The following is a 6,000-nucleotide window of genomic DNA, read 5'->3' on the forward strand; positions in this document are numbered from 1 at the left end:
CTGGAGCAGGAGTGAGAAGTGAATAACAAGCTGGAGCAGGAATAGGAAGTGAATAAGAAGATGGAGCTGGAGTAAGAAGTGAATTAGAGCTGGTGTAGTAAGTGAATAAGAAGCTGGAGCAGGAAGTGAATAAGCAGCAACAGTAAGTGAATAAGAAGCAGGAGCAGGAAGTGAATAAATAGCTGGAGCAGGAAGTGAATAAGAAGCTGGAGCAGGAGTAGGAAGTGAATAAGAAGCTGGAGGACGAGTAAGAAGTGAATATGAAGCTGGAGCAGGAATAGGAAGTAAATAAGAAGCAGGAGCAGGAAGTGAATAAATAGCTGGAGCAGGAAGTGAATAAGTAGCAACAGTAAGTGAATAAGGAGCAGGAGCAGGAAGTGAATAAATAGCTGAAGCAGGAAGTGCATAAGAAGCTGGAGCAGGAGTAGGAAGTGCATAAGAAGCTGGAGCAGGAGTAGGAAGTGAATACGAAGCTGGAGTAGGAATAGGAAGTGAATAAGAAGCTGGAGAAGGAGTAAGAAGTGAATAAGAAATTGGAGCAGAAGTAAGAAGTGAATGAGAAGCTGGAGCAGGAGTAAGAAGTGAATAAGAAGCTAGAGCAGGAGTAAGAAGTGAAAAAGAAGCCGGAGCAGGAGTAAAAAGTGAACAAGAAGCTGGAGCGGGAATAGGAAGTGAATAAGCTGGAGCAAGAAGTGAATAAGAAGTTGGAGCAGGAATAGGAAGTGAATAAGCTGGAGCAAGAAGTGAATAAGAAGTTGGAGCAGGAATAGGAAGTGAATAAGAAGCTGGAACAGGAATAGGAAGTGAACAAGAAGATGGAGCAGGAAGTGAAAAAGAAGCTGGAGCAGGAAGTGAATAAGAAGCTGGAGCAGGAGGAAGTGAATAAGAAGCTGGAGCAGGAGTAAGAAGTGAATGAGAATCTGGAGCAGGAGTAGAAAGTGAATAAAAAGCTGTAGCAGGAGTAAGAAGTGAATAAGAAGCTGGAGCAGGAATAGGAAGTGAATAAGAAGCTGGAGCAGTTATTGAAATTGAGTAAGAAGCTGGAGCAGGAGTAAGTAGTGAATAAGAAGCTGGAGTAGAAAGTGAATAAGAAGCTGGAGCAGGAGTAGAAAGTGAATAAAAAGCTGGAGCAGGAGTAAGAAATGAATAAGCTGTAGGAGGAGTAAAAAGCGAAAAAGAAGCTGGAGCAGGAATAGGAAGTGAATAAAAAGCTGGAGCAGGAAGTGAATAAGAAGCTGGAGCAGGAGTAAGAAGTGAATATGAAGCTGGAGCAGGAATATGAAGTTAATAAGAAGCTGGAGCAAGAATAGGAAGTGAATAAGAAGCTGGAGCAGGAGTAAGAAGAGATTAAAAGCTGGAGCAGGAGTAAGAAGTGAATAAGAAGCTGGAGCAGGATTATGAAGTGGAAAAAAAGCTGGAGCCGGTGTAAGAAGTGAATAAGAAGCTGGAGCAGGAGTCACTCCTGCTACAGCTTCTTATTCATTTCTTACTCCTGCTCCAGCTTCTTATTCACTTCCTATTCCTGCTCCAGCTTCATATTCACTTCTTACTCCTGCTCCAGCTTCATATTCACTTCCTGCTCCAGCTTCTTATTCGCTTCCTATTCTTCTTCCAGTTCTTATTCACTTCCTATTCCAGCTCCAGCTTCTTTTTCACTTCCTATTCCTGCTCCAGCTTCTTATTCGCTTCTTACTCCTGCTACAGCTTCTTATTAATTTCTTACTCCTGCTCCAGCTTGTTATTCACTTTCTACTCCTGCTTCAGCTGCTTATTCACTTCTTACTCCTGCTCCAGCTTATGCACTTCTTACTCCTGCTCCAGCTTCTTATTTACTTCTTACTCCTGCTCCAGCCTCCTATTCACTTCTTACTCCTGCTCCAGCTTCTTCTTCACTTCCTATTGCTGTTCCAGCTTCATATTCACTTCTTACTCATGCTACAGCTTCTTATTCATTTCTTACTTCTGCTCCAGCTGCTTATTCACTTTCTATTTATGCTCCAGCTGCTTATTCACTTGCAGCTCCAACTTCTTATTCACTTCTTACAGGAATAGGAAGAGAATAAGAAGCTGGAGCAGGAATAGGAAGTGAATAAGAGGCATGGAGCAGGAAGTGAATAAGAAGCTGTAGCAGGAGTAAGAAGTGAATAGGAAGCTGGAGCAGGAATAGGAAGTGAATAAGAAGCTGGAGCAGGAGTAGGAAGTGAATAAAAAGCTGGAGCAGGAATAGGAAGTGAATAAGAAGCTGGAGCAAGCATAGGAAGTGAATAAGAAGCTGGAGCAGGAGCATAAAGTGAATAAGAAGCTGGAGCAGGAGTAAGAAGTGAATAAGAAGCTAGAGCAGGAGTAAAAAGTGAATAAGAAACTGGAGCAGGAAGTGAATAACAAGCTGGAGCAGGAGTAAGAAATGAATTAGAAGCTGTAGCAGGAGTAAGAAGCAAATAATATGCTGGAGCAGGAATAGGAAGTGAATAAGAAGCTGCAGCAGGAATAGGAAGTGAATAAGAAGCTGGAGCAGGAAGTGAATAAGAAGCTGGAGCAAGAAGTGACTATGAAGCTGGAGCAGGAATAAGAAGTTAATAAGAAGCTGGAACAGGAATAGGAAGTGAATAAGAAGCTGGAGCAGGAGTAAGAAGAGATTAAGAAGCTGGAGCAGGAGTAAGAAGTGAATAAGAAGCTGGAGCATGAATAGGAAGTTAATAAGAAGCTGGAGCAGCAGTAGGAAGTGAATAAGAAACTGGAGCAGGAATGGGAAGTGAATAAGAAGCTGGAGCAGGAATAGGAAGTTAATAAGTAGCTAACTTCAGCCTCGTTCTCTGTCTCCCCCATTTTTCTTCCCCTTTCAGCCTAGACTCTTAGGACTCCAGTTTATCCACCCTCTTTTCTATCCTCTCTATCCCTCTGACCACTCTATTTCTCCATATTCTCTACCCCTTCCACACCCATTTTGATACCGCCGCCATCATAATCATCCACTTATATCTGGGCTTTACTACCCTTAAAAAAAAGCTTTTTTTCAGGAGCATTTATGTCTCTGTCGGTGTGTGCACACACCCTTACTGTACTTGGTCTACATCACCATTTTCAGCATCAGGCTCACTGTTTTCAGTTCTGATATAGGTACTGAGTGGAATTAGCATGTTTTCCCCTTTTGAGTATGGAGACCCAGCCATTGGATCAACTGCCTGAGCACCGGTCATCTGAGTAACCCTGAGGTTACTCAGGATGTCCGGGTAAATCACGTTGCCAGGGTCGATGAAGCTGCGTCCTCGCCACTGGCTTTAACAGGCCCGGAAAACAAGGCCAATATGCCCCAATTTCTAGGGACGTTCTGTGGCGCTGCCTCTTCCCCTCCCCCAAACAGCCACAGCATGCCAATCATGCTATGGATTAGGGGGCACTGCGACCATCGCTGCAGACACAGACCCAGCGTATGTGCAGATTGTCAAACATCACAGTTGTAGGTGAACAATTGGATTTGCGTACAACTCTGAATCAGGCCAGTAGACATACTTACTAGGTTATTAAGCTTTTGTCAAAATTGTCCTTAATGTTTGTGTGTATCTGTGGCAGATAAAGTTCCACTTTCCACTGGTATTAAGTGTGTGAATGAAAGGTTCTGATAGTTTAGTGCTATGGATTATAGTACAAGTAATATATAGAAGGCAATGCATAATGAATGAAGAAAAGACTTGATTCAGAGTTGCACATAAGTCCATTTTGCAGAAAGATCTTGCTATTTTTAGCCCTGTGCAAGCTATGTAGCTGTGCATACACAACTTTGAGTTGTATGCATCTCTGTCCAACTACAGACTGATCTCTTACACCAGGAATATGGCTGGTGCAAGTCCGCATTGACAGACCTACTAGTATATCTAATACACTTTGTAAGAAACTTCAATTCTTACATTTATTCTTTGATAGTGATGATGGCTACTTCCACAAGCAGATTGATAGGGGCAGTACAGCATATGTTTGCAAATATTCATACAGGTGAATATATGCAGGTACAGTATGCTACAGGGATAACAATCCATCTTGATACTTACCATTCACTGCAAGTCAGAGCCGTAACTAGACTTTTTGGTGCCCTGTGCCAGAGAGAGCATTGGCGCCCAACCTCTCACATTTTTTAAATAGGGACATAAGATAGTGCACCTGAAAAAGGGCCATGGCCCCATGGGGAAGGGACAGGGAAGAGATAGGGGAGGCCAGGAGATGCTGGGCATAAAAGAGGAAGCTACAAGTGAGAATGATAACAGAAAAATTGACAGGCCCAAACAGCGCCTTCTGCCCTGCGGTGCCCTGTGCCATGGCACAGGTCGCATCACCCTACTTATGGCCCTGCTGCAACTTAAGGAGTTACCGAAAGTTTGGACTGGAACCTGATTGGACTCTCTATCACAGCAACCACCAGTATCTGACTGCTACAGATAAGCTCAATTATTTTATATTTCTTGTATGGTTTTAACTATGGGCCGCATTCAATTAGTTTTGCACCGGAGAAAGTTTCGCATTGGCGAGGTTTTCGCTGACATCGCATGCAGAAAAGTATTGGGCGCGCTCCCGCTATTCACCGTATTCAATTAGAAAGGACTCGAAAATGGCACCTGGCGAAACTGAAACAGGCGAAAAGTCCTGTCAAAAATGGGGAATTCAGCCCGAACCCCCCCCACCAAAAACATGCACAAACATTGGGGATCACTATAGATGTCCCCGATTAGCCCTAATGAAGATATTTGGGGCATTTAATTTGTGACAATAGGTGCCAGTTAGAGCATTTACACAAGTGATGAAGCATAGCATTAAGCAGTATTTTTTTTGTGAAAATAACTACTCCCAGAAAATTTGGGGTACTTGTAAATGAGTGCTAGCATATTTTTAAGTTGCTAAAGTGAAGTTTTTAAAACACGTAAAAAAAATACACGACACAAGCACCTGAAACAAAAAAAAACACCTGCCCCATACTTGGGGACACTCTAGAATTCTATTTCACTAGTTTTTAAGTTTGTCCCCCACCTTTGCACTTTTTCGCCCACAAAATGAAAGTACTCTTTTTGGGGTTTTCTAATGCCTTTTTAAAAAAATGTTTTGACACAGTTTATCTTTGGGGGACTGTAGCAAGAGTGCAGGGGGATTTCCTGAAGTTTGTACCCCAAAACCGCAATTCTGCACTTTTTTCCGCCTGCTATTCATAGCTGAAACTTTTCCGCCGATTACAATGCATTGACTTTTTCAATAAGCTAAAAGTATTTGGAATTGAGGGCCTGTTTCAGAGCTGGACGCACTGACAGAGCGCTCGCTCTGAATCAGGGCCGTCCCTCCTCCTTTTTGGAGCGGCCTCCTGGCCGCTCGCATAGTTGTGGGTGACAACCCACAGCTATAGCGAGCGGCCAAAATGATGGTCGCGATGGTCAAGACCATCGCGACCATCGGGCTTGCGACGAGACCCTTGCGGTAGGGTCTCGCTGCCGCAAGCCCTGGAGTGCTTTTGGCCCTATCAGAGCGAAAAGCACTCCCACTGACATCACTAGTGACGTCAGTGGGGCCGGCCCCCAGACGGTAGGCGTTCCCATGGGAACGCCTGTCTGGGCAGCCACGCCCACCAAAGGGAGCGTGCTGTCAATCACCATCAACAGCACGCCCCCTTTGGTGCGAGACCCATAACGACGGCTTGGCAGTCGTTATTCGGGTCTTGCGCATGTGCGCGACGGAGCCGCCTCCGTCGTACGCATGCGCACTTGGGCAACATTGACCCGCTTGCGAGCGCTCAGCGCTCGCGAGTGGGTCTGAATCAGGTCCTGAATACGGGGGTTCCACAATACTTTTCCGCTGATTTGGACTTTTCGCTTCTAATTGAATATATGTGTGCATCTGGAAAATAAATTGATCTATTTTAATCCCGATTGACTGCTGGACCGCGAGCTCCGATTGGCCAACAAAGTACTAGTTAAGCCCTTGCATGCAAACACAGAGGGCTGACTAATATATATGGTTACTTTA

This window comes from Taudactylus pleione, unplaced genomic scaffold (assembly GCF_031769625.1).
Source record: "Taudactylus pleione unplaced genomic scaffold, aTauple2 ptg000959l, whole genome shotgun sequence".
NCBI lineage: Eukaryota > Metazoa > Chordata > Amphibia > Anura > Myobatrachidae > Taudactylus > Taudactylus pleione.